This window comes from Lonchura striata, chromosome 7 (assembly GCF_046129695.1).
Source record: "Lonchura striata isolate bLonStr1 chromosome 7, bLonStr1.mat, whole genome shotgun sequence".
NCBI lineage: Eukaryota > Metazoa > Chordata > Aves > Passeriformes > Estrildidae > Lonchura > Lonchura striata.
Genome location: NC_134609.1, coordinates 22218453 through 22236299, shown reverse-complemented (window position 1 = coordinate 22236299; position 17847 = coordinate 22218453). Strand labels below are relative to the sequence as shown.

General features: G+C 40.4%; 1 protein-coding gene across 3 annotated transcripts in view; it reads left to right on the top strand.

The window, feature by feature from the left end:
* Positions 1–17847, top strand: part of LOC110473608 (VPS10 domain-containing receptor SorCS1) — a 259139-nt gene that overhangs the window by 82856 nt on the left and 158436 nt on the right. The gene's annotated exons all lie outside the window — the stretch shown is intronic.

Here is a 17847-nt window from a genome sequence, read left to right as displayed (position 1 = left end):
GCTGGTCTGCCCGAGTGATCCTTATGAAAAGCCAGTGTTGCTGAGGCTGGGGGAATACCTATGAGTGAATTTTCAACATCTGTTGATTAGAACTGATGGGATTAGTACTAGATAATTGATTTCCACTTGTGTGAACTTCACTGCTGGACCAATTTGTAGGGAGTGTTTTGATACTTTCATGATTTAAAAGCATACCATGCACTATATGTGACCAAAGGGAAGAGCTGGGCCATGAACAATTTCTTAAGGCAGTCATTTGCACTCAGTGTGATCAGAGGGTGCCTGGTTTTATTTCCCTGAAAAATAAAAGAGCTGTTTCCTCTTTCACCTGTCTCTAGTACTGCTTCCACGAGCTGAAAGGATGGTTTTCTCATAGACTCCTGTGTGAAACTTTGGTGGGATGCTTGGGAGTCTTGTATGCAGGTCACTGATGAAGGTGGATAGGCTGCTGGCAGGATAAGAAAACTTTGGGTATTTAAAACTAAAACCTCTTATTAGAATGAACTTGTTTTAATCAACTTACATAGGAAAGGGGTTTTCTTTTGTAAGGGAGAATTTTGGGTCAGAAGTAGAACAAAGAAACTTTTTGTTCAGGAGCTGAGTGGGTTTTTATAGAATGATAGAGGAGGGAATTGGCATGAAATACATTCTAAACTCAGTTGCTTCATCCACTAGCCTGAAAAAATAAAACTAAAACCAAATAGACTAAAACCTAAAGAAACACAACTTCTAGAAATTATTCTGAGCAGTAACAGGAATGCTCAAAAGTATTAGTATTTTGTGGGTTTTTTTCATACCGTTATAGGGGTTACTCAGTCTTTTCATTTTGTAAACCTTGCTTTCATGACTTTCTATTCCTTTGCCTTTACTGTGGTGTGTGCACACCTAAAGGATCATTCAGGACTGTGGCTTTAGCAATGTTTTTTTACAGGGAGTTTGTGCTAGATTGTTTCATTTCTGTGAAAAATAATATTCATAAATACAAAAAATATTTTCATTTTCTCTGAATACCCTAAGTAATTTCACCATGAGAAGTACTCCTCTCTCCTTTGTCAGTCAGTGCAGAAGTTATGGCATTTCAGCATGCATAGGAACCTCCTTCCCCACTGCTGACAGTGCTGATCTGCTTATGTGATGCAGGATTGTGTTGAGGTACTATTTTCTGACTGAAACTAGGACAGCCACATCAGAGTGGAGAGCAGAGTTCCTGATGAGATGTATGAATGCAGCACAAAATTGTGCTGGTGGCCTTATGCTCTTTTCTGTTTCAGGTTTCTGTGGAGCATTCCACAATGGCATAAAATGTTGCCCTGATTAAGAAGGGAGGGACTGTGTGGATGTCACTGGAGGATGTCACAGATAGCTGGGACCCCAGCAGTGTTGCAGTCCTAGACTGAGTGGAGAACACTTTACTTGACCTCAGTCCTAATCTCAGAATGTGATTAGCAACATGAAAATAGCATGAGTGTTTCATCTAGTCTGGAATTCTAGTACCAAAAATTGTCTCATAAAAAGTAAAAATCTGAGTATTTTATGAAAAATAATTCAGTCTATTTAGCACCAGTAGTTACACACTCCTGATCTTAGTATTCCATAAAATTAGCCTGATTCTAATTCTGGGATTTTACAGTTTCTTGATTCTTGTGTGGTCTTCCCCAAGAGTATATCAGCCAGTGGCAAGGAACAGGGATAAAAAAAGTCACACTGCTTTTCGTGTTTATTCTTCCCAATTTCTATGCCTGCTGTCTTCAGGTCTGCTTCTAAAACTACCAGATGTCAAAATATTAACTGGGGGAAACATTCATTAGTCATTGATGTCTCTGGTACTTCTGGCAAGCAGAGGAGGAGAGGGACAAGAGGAGAAGACAGGACTTGGAAGGAGATAGAAGGAACTGTGCAGCTGCTTTGCAGGTCCCAGGGAGGCTCGAAGCTGAGGCTGTGTGCAGCTCCCACATGATGTCCCCAGACAGGCTGGCACCAAGACCATAGGAAAGTGATTATCATATCTGACACTTCCTTCTAGTATTATACTAGCATTCATTCTTAATGTTTAAGTTACCCATAGCCTTCAGGTTAAGGTGTATGAGGAGCTGAATAATTTTCTTTTTGTTTTAGTATATACTAGAGGATTAATATTCCATGAGCTGATCTTCTCAATATCTTTTGGAGTGTGTTAAAATTTTTAGTACCTGTGACATCTGAGAACAAGGAATTCCATAAATTATTTGAGGAACAACTTGTCTTACCTTGAACCCCTCAGCTTCACTTGGCACATGTCACTTATCAGGACTTGACTGCATTTGTATGGCCAACCATCCAGAATCCCTGGGAGATGCTTTGAACTGGGAAATGCTGGACAGCCACAATCAACCCACTTGTCTTTGCAGTGCTCCATGCTTGGCGCTTAAGTGCTCATGGCTGCTCTGGAAGCTGCCAGTGCACTTCCTTGGGTTTTCCTCTCTCCTGTTACCTTAAATAAGCCTGTGCTGATTACATTTTGTACTGTCCTGAGTCTGGCTCTGCTGCTAGACCCGCCCTCACCATGCAACCATGCCTTTAGGTCACTGGTAAATATGTCTGTGAAGATCCCAGGACAGCTTCTCTGTTCTTAATGTGATGGAAAGAAATGGCAAGGTGGGCACATCTTACTATTCTGTGTACCTGATAGAGGTTATCAGCTTTTGCTCCTCTTGGCTGCTTAAGTGACATGTTAATTTAAATCTCCCTGCTTCTTTGAAAAGGATAGAACAAAAATAGGTTTTAGAGAAGGGGTGAAACATATCTTGCAATTTATTTCAAGCCTCTTGAGTTTCATTCTGGGGAATGGAAGAAATCATCTCATGTCTGGTTTGCTTTCTGCTAGCAGGAGTTCTGTTTCTGAAGGACAGAGGGGAGAGGTAGTTCTGCAGGTACCCACAACGGAAGAGGAATCTGTCTTGAATACATGGCAAAAAAATCCCACGGCTGCCTTCTGTGCTGAGTGCACTCTCCAAAGGTTGATGAGTGATGAGTGGCTGTAGAAGCCTCTTACTGACATGGGTAATTTGTGCAATAGCTGGTTATAAGCACATCTGTCATTCCAAAGTGTATTTGGGTGATTTAAGCATTCTTACTGATGGGACTGTAACCACCTATAACCCAACTATGCCATTGCCTACGGGATATGAATCTATCCTCTTTATAAACACATTACTTCCTGCTAGGATTACTTTTCTTTATTTCTCAGCCAGTTTACTATAGCTGGGTGCAACACTAATGGACAGAGATCATCCTTCTAAAACTACTGACAAACTAAAAGGCCACTGGTGACAGACATGAAGGGATGAAATACAGTAAGAGAAAAGAGACAGAAAGAATCTGTATAATCTTCTAGATTGTTAAGGCTCTGTGTGCACTAAGCTTTGGATGGCAAGTGAGCTGCTGCTTCTGTAAATGATAAATGAAATTTTGCATCAGGCTAGGCCTGACTTTAATTGTACTGTTATCCTCTCAGCAGACTTTTTCCACAGTTTTAGTTGAGAACTTTTTATTTACTTTTTGTTATTCTTTTTATAGAAGAGAAAGAAAATGGAGAAGGAAAGATTATCTGTCACTGAGCAATTAACTGAGTGTATTGGATTTATTTCTCTTCCTTCCATAGATATCTCTCAGATCAAAAAGAGGATTAAGCTGTGAGAGTTGGGAGAAGATGTTTTTACCACTGGAGTAAGATAAGCTTGCATTTCAAATAAATAAAAATGTCAGAAATGTGTGCATGGTATCCAAGAGCTGTAGACAGCTGTGGGAGGACTAATCTTTTCCTGTTTGTGTAAATATGATGCTCTGGAAAGATGTGCACGAGTGACGTTTTCCCTCAGGACCTTGAGAGGCTCTCAAGCCATGAGTGCTGCCCGTCACCTCTTTGCCTTCTTATTGGTCTGTATTTGGTGAGAAATGAATAATTTCCTGGACCTTTGTATAAAAATAACACTAATTAAACTTTCCTTTTCAGCCAGAAATTAGGAAGATGTGGACTTTGCTTAGTGTAAGAATATTTTAAATCATAATCTGTTGCTGTGTTAGTTCTGGAAGCTATTGATGATAATCTTGACACTCCAACATTTTGCCTGAGCTCTGAACTCCCCAGTTCAGGAGTGATTATCACTTCCAACTTGCCCTTCACTGCTTCTGGTTCCTGCATTAAGGAAGTTTCAGCATATATGCCATAAAGAAATCTCAAGGATGCTGTAAAATACTTATGTCTCATGTAGATATAGATTTAATTTTCCATATGCAAAGTAGGGATTTTTTTATAGTTGCTATTTTATTTTTTTTTCCTGGAAAGCTTAAAATGGATCTGTTTCTAGCTTTTACATAGCTTTTTTATTTAACCTTGAGCTGCTATCTTAACTCCTCCATCAGTTTACTTACTCATTCCTTCCACCACCACTGCTGCAACTCTGTCCTTTCAATAAGGGAATTTGGTTTGTAATCCAGAGAAGAGTCAGAGTTGACCCCAGCCTGTGGCTTTAAATACTAGAGATGTTTTGAAGCCTCCCATGCTGATGTTCTGCATTCAGTGTCCTGGCTCCTTTTCCTCTCCACAGATATGTCATCCAGAACTGTCAATGTGTTTGTGGAGATTTTCTTCTCTGGACTAGAGAGTTTTTGCAACAGGAGATGTGAAAGTTTGTGTGTATTTGCTTACTTCCTTTATGGGGAATTTCTAGGTTATGTCTGTTATTGCATTCATTGTTCTCCTGGACCTTTTATGCAGGTTCTTTACTTCTGTTTTGTGGATTGACTGTTTTCAACTCCCATTTATCTTCTACCTGCTAAGCCACACTAATAAGGTGTAGCTTAGTGACACAGTGTGCTCTGCAACAGCAGATTAGGGTCTTTTAGCTGAAGTAGGAGGTAGGAGAAGCAAATATGTATGAGAGGAACTGAAAAAGTGAGGGGAAGGAAAGTCTCATTAAGCACATTTTAGCCAGCAGTTTTGTGGGAAAAAGGAACTTGAAAAGGACTATTTGAAAGGCTTTTATCTATAAATACGGTGTCCCAGTTGCTCAGTGTAAGTCACTTTTCTTAAATGAATATCAGAGCTTGATAAATGCTGCTACATTATCTCTCATGGGCCTTTAGTGACATTGTAACAATGACATTTCCTTGTGTCTGTGGTTTAATCCTTTTTCCATTTTCTCCCCTGCAAGCGTAGGATCCTCTGGCTGGTCTGTGTATCGGTGCTGGAGGGTTTCTGGGAGAGGGAAGAATGGGTTTGCACACTCAGCTGTTGATGTAGGAAGCAGTATCTTTTTATGGTTTGATCACAGTGGGAGATCTGCCTGCAGTGCAAGTGGGTTTAGAACACGGATCTTTATGCCCTGTGTGTGGGGCTCAGTGCAGCCTTTTTCCAGTGTGTGGGGACACTCTGTTCAGCCATCAGGACCCCTAGGGACCTGACACTTTATTGAGTGATCAATTTTTGTACCTAAGAGGGCTCATTTAACCCTGGTGACTAACGGTAATAAACAATTCTAGCACAGTCGACTCTTCTACTTGGCTGCCAGAGTTTCCTTGAATGTTCTTTTTGTTATCAAAAGCAGCTCCAATAAAGATGAAGGGTGGGAAGGGGCAACTACCAACCAATCAAAAAAAAAAGTGCACCCAAATCCCTCTCAAATGACCTACCTAGGAAACCACCCACAGCAGATGCATAGCAGGAAACTTAAGTTTTTTTTAATTTTACCAATTTTGCATTCCCTAAAGAATAAGTGCCAGTAAAACCATTGCATTTTGTGGCATATCATATGTTTGTCTAATCAATCTCATGCAAATTCTGCCTTGACTTATCTTGAAGAGTCATGTCCTGATATTATGAAGGATCAGATTTGGTTCAGGATTTAGTGATGTGCTTCTCACTCCCGGTCTGTGAGGATAAAATATTCAGCATTAATGATGATGTAAATTTATTAAGCCTATTAAAAATGTGTTCTCTATTTCAGCCAGTCATGAAATGTAGGAGTGTTATCAAGTAAATCAGAACGAATCCAAATCCATTTTCTGCATGAAAGAAACATGTGAATCAAGATAATGAATATTAATGCTGACATATATTAGCAATATACTGTAAATAACAAATGCACCACATTCGTGCCACTTAAAAGGCATACAGTGTTTCAACATACTTTGTCATTCTTACTCTGCAAATTAGATGATGAACTTCCATATCTGTGTCCTAGGCTGTACCTGTTTGCTCAAATGATAAAACATAACAGAAATATCTCTGGTTCTGCTCTACAGGGTTCATCTGTCTGCTGTGGCTGTGTAATAACTGCAGACAAGCTAGACTGGAGCTGATGTCTAGGGGGAAAGACAAACCACACAGTACTTACCAGTTCATAAACAGAAAGTAAAACACCCTTTGTGTTCTGGTATTTCCATTCCTGTCATATCTCTATGCAGTCATTTTGCAAAGCTTGGTAAAATTGCACTCATCTCTTCACTTTTAATCACCAAAAGGAAAGAGTATATTTGGAGCTGAGCTTGGGTTAACAGGAGATACTTCAGTTAAAAGCATTATGTAAGCTTGAGATCTGAACTCTAAGTTTTTCAGGTCTAGGTCCCAAATATTTTGCATCCGCACCTTAGGATAATTCCTAAGGCAAACAGTCAAAGCTTATTGCTACTGCAGAAAGAGCCAGGCAGAAACATAATGGCTTGCTTGGGACTACCTTTTTTTTTTTTTTTTTTCCTCCTGATTTCTCTAACCTACCAAATAATAATTGGTCAAAATGGAAAAGGAAAAATAAAACTCAAAATTAATCTATTAGCACTTTCAATAATGGTAGCAAAGCTGGCTTTTGAGTCTGATCCTACCAGTGGTTCCTGTGCCAGTGGCTGCTGTGCTTCTGGAGTGGGGTTTTCGTGTAAAATAGGACATCAAGGCATGAGCTGTTTGGTAGGAAAGCACAGAGTCCTTTAGGAAGGCTGAAGCTGCTGATTGAGACTCAGATCTGTGTGTGGACAGAATTGTTGGTGGATATTGTGCAGGTCACTGGACCACCTAGGGCAAGGAAGGGTCATTTTACCCTTGTCATTAGGATGTACCATTGAGGGCCTCTGTGTACTTAGCGCTGGGGAAGTTTGTGCTCTCCTGGGGGAGACTCGATTCCTGGTGAGCAAGGAATTAATTTGCAGCTCGAGTTTCCCTTATGTAGGAGGAGGCATGGGGGAATTCAGGAACTTTTCTCTCCTGGCTGGCAGCTTCCTGCTGCTGTTATGCTAAGTCATTTCACTGGTGAGATGCATTAAGTGGCAGAGGAAGATGCATCCTCCTGATTATGAACATCACTTATAATGTGCTCTAAACTGATACTGTGCTTTGCCAGTGGGAGGTAAAAAGCTATTTCTTTTCACCCATTATTTCCCCCTCCCCAGCAAATGAGTTTCTTCTGCTAGGAAGTTGTGTGAATTTCCCTAGCATGCATTGTAGTGTGTGCTGTGTAGTTGGGTGTGAAGATAAAATCTCTTTTCAATGATCCTGCAATCTAGATAGGTGGGCGTATCTAAGAGTTGCTGAATTCAAAGGGAATAGAAATCAGAAACACCACATGTATTGTGCATTAAATGACTTCATGAGGAGATGGAGACCAATATCTGATCTTTCTCCAAGGCAAATTTTTTGCAGAAAAAGTGTTGTTCATTCTACTGATGTACTTTTACTGCTGTATATTATGGCTATGTATGTATCTGTGTAGGTGTTCCCATTAATTTTTTTATGGCTTTCCTTCAAGCATGAGCTGCTGGAGTTGGGTGGTTGCTCAGAATCTCAGCTTTTCTGTGGTAGGAGAAAGCCCCACGTCCTGGTTTGCACACAGTGAAGAGAGAACTGAATATCTTCAATTGCTGTACAGATGGGAAAGCCCCAACACAGACTCTTCACACTTAGTTCCTTAGAGCTTTTTTCTTAATTGCTTGAAGTATCTTAGCTGTGAAGGCAAATCAGGATAGGAAGAAAGTGGAATAAAAATGCAGTGGGTTCCTCAGTGAACTGAGCATGTAGGTACCTTTTTTACCAAAGGCTAAGGTTCAGTTCTGATCAGACCAGCAGAACCTTGGACCTGCTTTCCTGAAAACCAGCTGAATGCTGGCCATTGGCTTATATGATTATGCTGTCCAGCATTAAAAAGAAACCCCAAACAGTTATTTTACTGAACTTCTGTTAGTGTTTACTTTTGATAAAATTAGATTATTTTTCCTCTTTCATAGTTGTAATGCTACAAAGATACTCTCTCTTTTATGGCAGAACAGGAACAAAGGCGATACCCCCTCAGAGTTATTGGGGAACTGTGTATTTCCTATATATTTAGGGGGAAACAAAGCTGGGTGGAAAGGACACAGAGACTGAAGAGATGGCAGATTCCTTGTCACTTATTAATAGTCAGGCCCAGCAGGCCCTGACTGCCTGTCTTGAGCTGCTGAGAGATTTTTGTTAAGATGCTGGCTTTATAATCTGCACAGCACTCAGCTGCCAGTCTGATGAGCCCTGTAACCTCTGGGGGAAAAGGGATGCAGTCAAAATCAGGCAACCAATGTCTTTTTGTATTTGAATAGAAAACCTTTTTCAAATAACCTGAAAGGGAAATAGGAGGCCAGAACAACTGTCTGTTTAATTAACCTTCTGTAATACAGCAAGAAAAAAGGAATTTTAAGGCAGCTCTAAGCTCCCATTCTGCTTTACCAACATGTTGCTGTTTTGTTACAGATAGTTTGAGTGTTTACATTGTCAGCTCCAAAAGATCAATTTAGGAAAAAGACACATTTTTTTAGTCTCCTTTATTTCTCCAGTGTTTAGAGCTGTGGAATGAGAAGGACAGTTCTGAGTCCTGGCCTTCCTACATCCAGCTTTAGGCAAGCTTCTTCACCGCTGTGTGTGTGGGTAATGGGGTTATGTTACCTGCCCATCTACATAAGCTGAGGGTTTTGGATTAAACTGGTTAATAAAATCCAGTCTTAGAAGAGTGAGAGTGAAAAAATCTACATAACCTACAGCCTCTATCCATGGCTGAAGCCTAACAGAGACGTGATCGATGCCTTACCAAGCCAGATGTCTGATGTATTCTCTTCTACTGCCCAACAGAACCATGAGAAACTCTAGTATGCCTTTGCAGGCAGGGTGGATTGTCATCTTTGGGTCAGTGTGTGATATTGTTAGTTGGGATTTTGCCTGAACAGAGGCTAATCCCTGCAAAAGAATAAGAGATGAGAACCAAACCCATTCCTTTTAAACTCCTTCCAAAGAAGTTTAAACACCACAGATGTTTTATGACCATAGACTGTATGCCAATGCTGGGAAAAGCACTAGAGGTAGCAGCAACATGAAATTTTTATTTTCTTTATGAAGAGGTAAAAAAAAGCTTATTTTTTTCCTATTTGTGTTTGTAACTTTTCAGTTCTTTTGTTCTGTTTTCTGTGAGGTGAGAGAGGCAGAACTAGAGCCTTAATTTTCCACCTTATTCCATGGTGGGGCTGCCTAAGTGAAAAAGCAATGCCATTCTCTGGAGTAGGCAAGAATGTGAAGGTTTTGCACAGTTGTTCCTCAAAATGAGTTTTCCTTGCTAAAGTTTTCAAGAGGGAGTCTGATTTTTTTCCTAGCCTGCCTCCAGCAGTGCCCAATAAATGACAGCTATTAGCAGTGTTAAACTTTCAATAGAAACCTACTACCTTTGAGATAATTTTCTTTCTTGCGCTGCTGCAGCAATCAGCTTATGCCCCAAAACATGAGCTTTGATGACTTGCCATATGACATTATTATGTAGTTAAAAATGTAAGTTATCTCAATTATAGACTGTTGGCCCTTTCCAGTGAGCACATCTGTGGCTTGCAGGGACTCTGACCTCCCTTGGCTGTGAGCAGTGTGCACTGACTACAGGCATTGTGGAAATATAATTTCTCTTCACTTCCCTGCCAATGCTGGAGTTGTGATGTGCTCCCTTGTTATGAGGCAGCATAAAATTTAGAGGCTAGTCACGGTGAAGGTAGTAAGAAAGAAACTCAGAGACTTCAGTAAATTTTCCTTCTAAGTGTTCCCTTTTCAAAGGTAAATGGTCTTATTCTTTGTAATCTCTCCCTGTATGTTAACAGCTTTCACAATGCTAACTCTTTTGTAAGAAAAGCACATTACAATCCCAGTCAACTTTATCTGTGGTAAGGGAGCCAAAGAAGGAAGAAACCAATATGCTTTCTAAAAATTTTTTCTTTACAGTCCACCAGCTACTCAGCACACGTGTATTGTAAATTCAAGATGTGCATGTTACTCAAAGAAGCAACTGTGATGTCATGGGTGTTTTAATAGCCTATGATTTATTTCCCTAAGTGCTTTATTAAGATGATGCACAACAGCATTTGGAAGCCAAATGCTGCCTTAAGAGAGACTTGGAGGAGTTATTTTCAATCTCCTGACTTTTTTTCCTCAACACAGTAATTTGTTTGATTGGAGCAAAAGGGCCCTGGATTCAGAACAGGGATTCTACTTCTTATTTAGTGTTTCTTTGTGCGTTAATCAGCCCAGTTTGTGATCTGAGTGAGCAGGAGTATGAATGAACTTACTGTGATATGAGGGAGCTGCATGATTCAGAGAACAGGATACTGGCTGGGGTTTGGAGATTGGCGTTCTGTCGCTGTATGGGTTTGTGGCTGTTTGATAGTGAAATATTTGGCTAGGCATAATCAAGAATCAGCAAATTCATGAGAACCAGAAGTCATGTGCAAGGAATCCTCTCCTGGCAAGGTATTCCTGATGACATTCAGGAAGGTTAGCTGTAGGTGCAGTGATATAGGGCCTCTTTGCCATTAGTCTGGTGATAAATCCAGTATAATTTCCAAGTTTTGAGACAAGCAAGGTAGTGAATCAAAATGAGTCCTGAGGTAGTCACAGTGGGCAAATGGATGGCTTAGTGAGCTGAGATCACTTGAAAAAATGTATTTCATTTCAACAAAGAATAATAGTAGGACAGGGGCCGAAGGTTGAACTTACAGGACTATGTAGTATCTACTTAGAGCATGGAGAAAGACAGGACAGTGTGTAATAGGCAACAAACTGGACTTCATCCCCCACTGTGAAAAGACTGAAATGCATTGATCTGATCAATGACTCTATAAGCTAAGGAGCCAGGAGCTGAATTTTTTAAGAAATTAGAATTTTAAAATGTTTAAGACACTGACTTGGCAGGTAAAGATTTTTAAGACAGCATACAAATTTTAATTAAACTTTTCTGAAGATGGGATTTCTGGGCAAAAATTAAAGTGACTAACTGAAATGTTGATTCTAATTAAAGAATAGGCATAAAATAAACAAACCAGAAACATTCTTCTAAGGTCATGGATATAGCAAATGCATAAGATCACAACTGAACCTAGTTTGGTGTCTGTTTATTAGAATAGTGACTTGGGAGGTATGAAAAAGGGAAGAAGATATAAATGATGGAATAAGGTGGCCAGATAGGACAGGTAAAGGACAACAAATACCGATGAGAGATGGGGAGGAAATCTGATTTTTGGAGCAAAGAGGATTAGACATGGTTAAGATGAGAAGGGTTATGAGGACTCAGTCCTTCTGCTTCTAGTTTAATTCACTGAGCTGAGTCAAACAGCACCACTTTCCACAAGCTCCAGAAATTACTTCTGTCCAGTGATATAAAAGCAGCATCACCCTCCTTGTTAGGCTTTTCTCCTTGCTATTGATATTACTTTGACAGTTACTATTATCACTTAGCTTTTTAACATCATTAAAATGCAAAATAAACAGAAAAAGTAGGTGGAAATAAGAGTTAGTGTAGCTGTAAAAGCTATTCAATCTATGTCCCATTAGAAAATAATGGTCAGTATTGTAATAAGTACAAATTCATTATTCAGGCCCTCTATTAGCATAATTATGAAAACACTGGGCTTGGCAATTGGCTTCTCCTACATTCAGTTGCTATTTTTTGTTTCAAAAGAAACACACTGAGTGAATTGGTTTAAAAAGAAGATGTAATAAAGCTCTGAGTAAACAGGGCTTGCTAATTTGCAGAATTTCTATTGAAATTGCATGAACAGAACATGTATAGAGATATATTAGCCTCATTTATATTTGTGGATTATCTCTAATGCATAGTAACTCCTGGAATGCTGATCAGTGCTTTACAAAAAAGGGGGAAAAAAAGTGATTTTCTGTTTGATTTTGAAGAAAATGAAAGATCTAGACTCTTTAAGCAGATTAGCTGCATGTTGCAATTTACTCCCAAACCAAATCCATAATCCAAGTGTGTTTTATATAACTGAGGGAACGTGTGAGGCTGTTTACTCTTGTTATAATATCTATTGCTCTAGCCTTTTGACTATAAATAAGTCCATCAAGTCATTAAGAATTGATCATGGAACAAGGAGGATCCACTGCAGTTATACTGAGGGGTGTTTTGGTTTGAACTAAAAATCCACTTGATCCACTTGATCACTGTGAACCTGCAGCAGGTAAAGATGACAAGAGTCTAAGAACAAGGCCAAGTCATGTGTGTTGCTTTTTTGATACAGCCTTTCAGCTTGTACTGACTTTTGCCTCCACTTTAAAACACCGGAAGTGTTTAGTGGAGGTATTTGGTAGCCCTTGGTGTATCTGTGAGGTTTATTTGTTCTCAGACTGTACCCATAATTTGAACTGATACAGTATTTTAGTATCTAGGAGGATGGGCTGCTGAAAAGCACCCTGTGGTTGTTGGCCTCTGTCAGCTGCAGAGACCTGAATTAGTGCTTGAGAAGGAAGAGATTTTTCTGTGCCTTTAGCTATCCAGTTTATTTTTTCTGCACCTCTTTATATTTTTGAAATCTTATTGTGTGATGAAGGCAAAGTCACCCAGCTCTTTCTTATCTTGTAAATGAACTGGCCACTCAGCATGTTGAAGAGTTTAAGTGACAAAGTAGTAAATGACATAAAATTTCACTTGAGTGTAGCCTTTAGGGCAAGAAGCTTCATATGGCAGCTGGAGAACAGTGTTCTCGAGTTCAGTTGATTGCTCTTTAAACATTGCTTTATCCTTTTAATGAATAAAGAAAGTAAAAAGGGAAGATTCAGAAAACTCAATTCAGTGGCTAAGAAAAATTCTGGCCCCTCTATAAACTTGTCCTGTTGTACGTTTGTATCACGCTGCTTACTAAAGAATGGAAGACTAAAATAGTGATGGTTTTGGATGATCTTCACCTCTGTGTTGCTTGCAGGCTAAACAGATTGTCTCTACCACCTCAGAAACATTTTTCTTTTCAGAGAAGTAGCAACAACCTTGACTCTTAAGACCCAGTTGCTTGGAATGTGATGAAAAACATCAGTTATTCATATTTAATTTGTGGACCTCAACCTACAGTGGGTATTAGTGGCTTCTTAGTTGAATTTTCTGAAAGAATTTGGTGGCTTCCCTGCCTTCTTCTGGTTGAACATGATGTAGAGAATTGAATTTACCTTCAAGATAGAATGAGCCGTTCCAAAAGTACCTGTAGAAGTCTTGGTCAGAAAGGAAAAAGTAGAGGAAATGAAAATTCTGGTAAACTGTGTCTTCTTTGTTGTGAGAATGAAATCTGAAAGGCAGCATTATCATTTGTGAGATCTGGAAGTTTACCATCTGATGGGATGAGCCAGCCTCTACCAGCTGCAAAAGAGCTTTTCACTGCTGGAAGGTTGAGGAAAAGGGGAATCGTGGTTATTGCCAGCATTGTTCTCTGGCTGCAGGTAATGCCTTACATGGGATCGTACCAACACTCACCCTGTCCATCTGCCCTTACTCAGAAATTCCCCCTCTCTCTTAAAGACTGAGCACTGACACCTGTGTTAGCAACTTTGGGGCTCTGTCTTTGGTGGTGGGCTTTTTCTTAATTTGGAAAACTTTACAAAGAGGCCATACCTCAGTTTGGCACATAGAGAAAGTACACACATGGTCTAAATCTGCCTGCATAATTCCATTCATTTTGGCACCCAGTTTACTTCTCATAGGAGCTGATGTCTTCCAGCTGCACCTAATGAGCTCAAATTCACCCAGGAAGGGGTAGAGGATGCTGAGTGAATCAGCAACATCTGAGATTCCTCAGAGCCTTAATTTACATGTGTATTTGGCCTACACTTGACAGTGATCATGAGCATGCCTTAATTTCCCACTGGGCATTGTCATCCTGTCCTCCAACATAGGTTTGTCCCTTCCTTTCCTTTCTGAGATGTTACTTCTCTGGCCTCCCTGCTTCTGATGTTTTCTTTGTTAGTTTCAATAAGCTTTAAGTCTTGATCTGAAAGCTAAGTAATATATTTGTATTTTTTGTCTGGAACACCACATGGCAGTCCAAAACTTCCCTGAATGCAGATGTCATAAACATTTGTCTTCTCAATCACTAAAGCTCTAGCAGGCTTTTATGTAATTATATAGAGTAATTACACTCTCCTGTAAACTATCATTAAGTCTGTGGAAAGGCTTGTGCAAATTTCAGTAAGCTTTGGGTCAGGCTCATTACCGATCCAGAAAGATGGAATTTTTTGTTGCCTGATTTGTTCTGTCTTTTCTCTACTGTCCATAAGAACACAAATTTCTTCTGAATCAGGATTTGTAAAATGGGTCCTTTCTGTTTCTTTGGGCACCAACCAGTAATGTACCACCCTTGAACACGGTCCTTGCACTGCGGCTGTTCCAGCTGAGTATCCTGGGATTTGGGTGGATGCAGCACGTGGGTGAGCCTGGTGCAGTGGGGAAGGAAGTGTTGCTGACACATCAGGCAGTGACTTTCAGGTTGTTGCCGTAATTCTTGGAGGAGTTTATACCTTCTGGTGTTGGCATCCTATTTCTAGAAGATATCTGTTAATAGCAGAGATTAGTGAACTTAGAGGGCTCTATGAAGAGTCGTACTCAATTCCCTCAACAGTATGAACAGAGTTATCATCCATGTGTAATCAGAGATGTTGAGGCAGAGGTAAATTTTAAGGGAGAATTTGTCTGAGGATCAAATGGGTGGGGGTGGATAAGTAGGCATCCCACAGGAGCTGTGAGACGTTCCTGGCTAAGCTCAGCTCCTGTTTCTCCACGGCCTCTCCGGCTCTGTGGAGCTGTGGAGTGGGTGCAGGTGGTTGCCCTGTTTTCTGGGCACCAGCTGTGCCCTGTGTGTGCCTCTGACAGTGCTGTACAGCTGTGGCAGACAAATCTCATCTGCTCAGATTATGAGCTGGCAGTAGTCCCACCAGAAGGCCCAAGCTTGCTGCTCCTGATTTACAGAGCTCACAGGACAGTCTGTTCAGAACCTAGCTATATCTGAAAATATCACTCTGTAATGTCTAAATGCCAAAGGAAAAAAAAAAGGATAAACTGCCAAGAGGCCTAGATTCTTTGAAGAAACAAGGCTGGCAGCATAACTCTTTTACTGACAGAGTGCTGCAGAAAGGGGGTGGTTGCACTGGAGGAGCTGAACTGACCATCAGTAAATCGGACAGGACCTGCCAGCACCATCAGCTGAGTTAATGCCCAGGGGTACAGTAAGGAAGAGCCACTCTTCCTGTTGCCTTTCTGTCAGAGTCACAGAGTAGACAAGTAATAATGTCTTCATTCAGTATAAAAATACTGTTCCATTAATTGAAATAATAGACTAGGACTGGGTTTGTCTGGAGGTAGAGAACAGAGATCTAGAGCCGGGCCTCAGGCAGGGGTAGATATAATTTACTTACTGTTTGTGTTCCAGTGCTGTCATTTGCTGCACTCTAGGCTGACTGGCTGGGATTAATTTATGATCCTTTCTTGCTACTTCTCCGTTGCCCACCAGCACTGCAGATAAGATGATCTATCAATTGCCACAAGAATCACTTCTTGTGTCTTTTACCTGCCTTCACTCCTGATTCTCTAAAGCAAACTTTACTTTTAGCTGCTGCTTCATCTCCTGCATCTTTTTTGCTCAGTCAGCCAAAGACTTCTATTCCAGCAGGTCCCAAAGGTGTGCTTTCTTAATTCCCTGGTAAATTTTGAAATGAATCCCCAGCTGGTACCAATCACTGGGCTGAATGTAGGTGTGCTGATTAGCTGCTGTGACAACTCTGTCTAATTAGCTGAGTTGGTTTCTCCTTCTCAGAGTACCCAAAAGAGATGTTTGGTTCAAGGTTTTATTAAGGTGAACTAGGAGTTAATTATTATGCAGAAGGGGTTGAAGACTGATCAGCCTCTGATCTAGCTCAACAGCCTTAATTAATGGAGGCAGTAGAGGCCTCATGTTTCAGGAGTGACAGTACAATCACTAGAGTTGTCCACTTGTCCCTCTCTGTTTCCCTGTAGAATAAGATTCCTTTACCTGCTCACCTTTGCTCAGCCCTCAGAAAATACATTTGAGCTCAAGCAGTTCATGCTCAGACAAAAAAAAGTGACAACAGGCATTTTACCTTGGCTGTCCATTATTTTCTTGGATAGCTGACCAACATCATATTTGGGAATATAGGCTTCAACTAAATATCTCCTTCCTTGGGAATAGAAACTCAATAAAGAACTGGGATCTAATCCACAGAAATTTCCCAAGGAGCTGTAAATACCTGGAATGCGAAAGTGGGGATGGATACAAGTGTTTCACAGTGCTAAGATTAGCCTTATTTCCACTTTCTGGCCAATAAAAACTCCCAGCATTGGTGGTTCCATCTGTTCTGCAGAATTTGGTTATGTTCCTGAGTCTGGGCCTAAATGCAGTTGGTGTTCTTCCATGCTTTTCAACAAGGCTGAAGAAATTTGGCAACATATGCTATTTTCTTTTGGTGTCTGTACACTACTAGGATGAAAAGTGTATCTGGAATGTGCAAAGGTAGAAGAGTTCAGGGTGAGTTTCTTTTTTAGCAAGGGGTTCAGTGTGTGGTGTTACCACAAGGAATTTTGGAGCGTGCAGTTTCTCTCCCACCCTCAGGTTCCCTCTTCTACTGTCCTGCATCAGTGACCAAGCATTCAAGCCAGTCTTGGAACACCAGCACCTTCTTTTCTGGCTACCTTTTTACAGGGTTTGGGTTTTTTTGTCCAAATTGGATGCCTTACTGATGGATTTTCTGGGTGGTTTGAACTAGTTTGGGTTGTAACATATTTCTTCTGCAGACACAATTGCTTCCTCTCCTGCAGGTTAAAGCTCTTCCTCTGCCTCATTCTGTCAATGTCCCTTAATGGTCCTTAAGGGCCATTTAAGAGGTAGCTTTTCCTGAGCCAAGTTTTCTTGTTTCCTCCATTCTCTTCAGGAGCAGCTACTCCCATCTATCTCATCTCTTTGAAGATCATCTATCTCACCATTTTGAAATGTCCTGTATAAAAACTGTTAACAGCTCAGGAATCCAATAAAACACAGTTTTTTAACTGTTAATAACTTCAGGATTTTTTCCATTAAGTTTTAACATGAAGTAAGATGCTAAATAAAATCAAAGGAGTTTTATTTAATTCTCTCAACAGTTCTGCTCTACTCTCATAAATAAAACATTCTCACAAAAAGACACTTATTTTAATATATTCTCACACTGCCACCCAGGCTGAGTTCCTTGACTCTCAGCAACCTCACACAGTGTTGATAACTTCATGGGACCACTGCTGTGCTGTGTGTGGATGAGTCAGCTTTTCATTTTCACAGTAGCTTTAGTTTTTCTTGCAAACACACATTTCTCCTAAAAAACTCTGGCTAACTCTCTGAGGTTTGTCATGGTCCTCCCTCAGAGCCACAGTTGTCTCCACTGTCATGTTCAACAATCTGTCAAAATGTCAAATTTTCAATCATCTGACACAACTGGTTCCATGTGCAGGGGCTTTCCTTGCAGAACCCCCTCTTTGCACATTTTGTTTGCTCATTGTCTGTAATGAA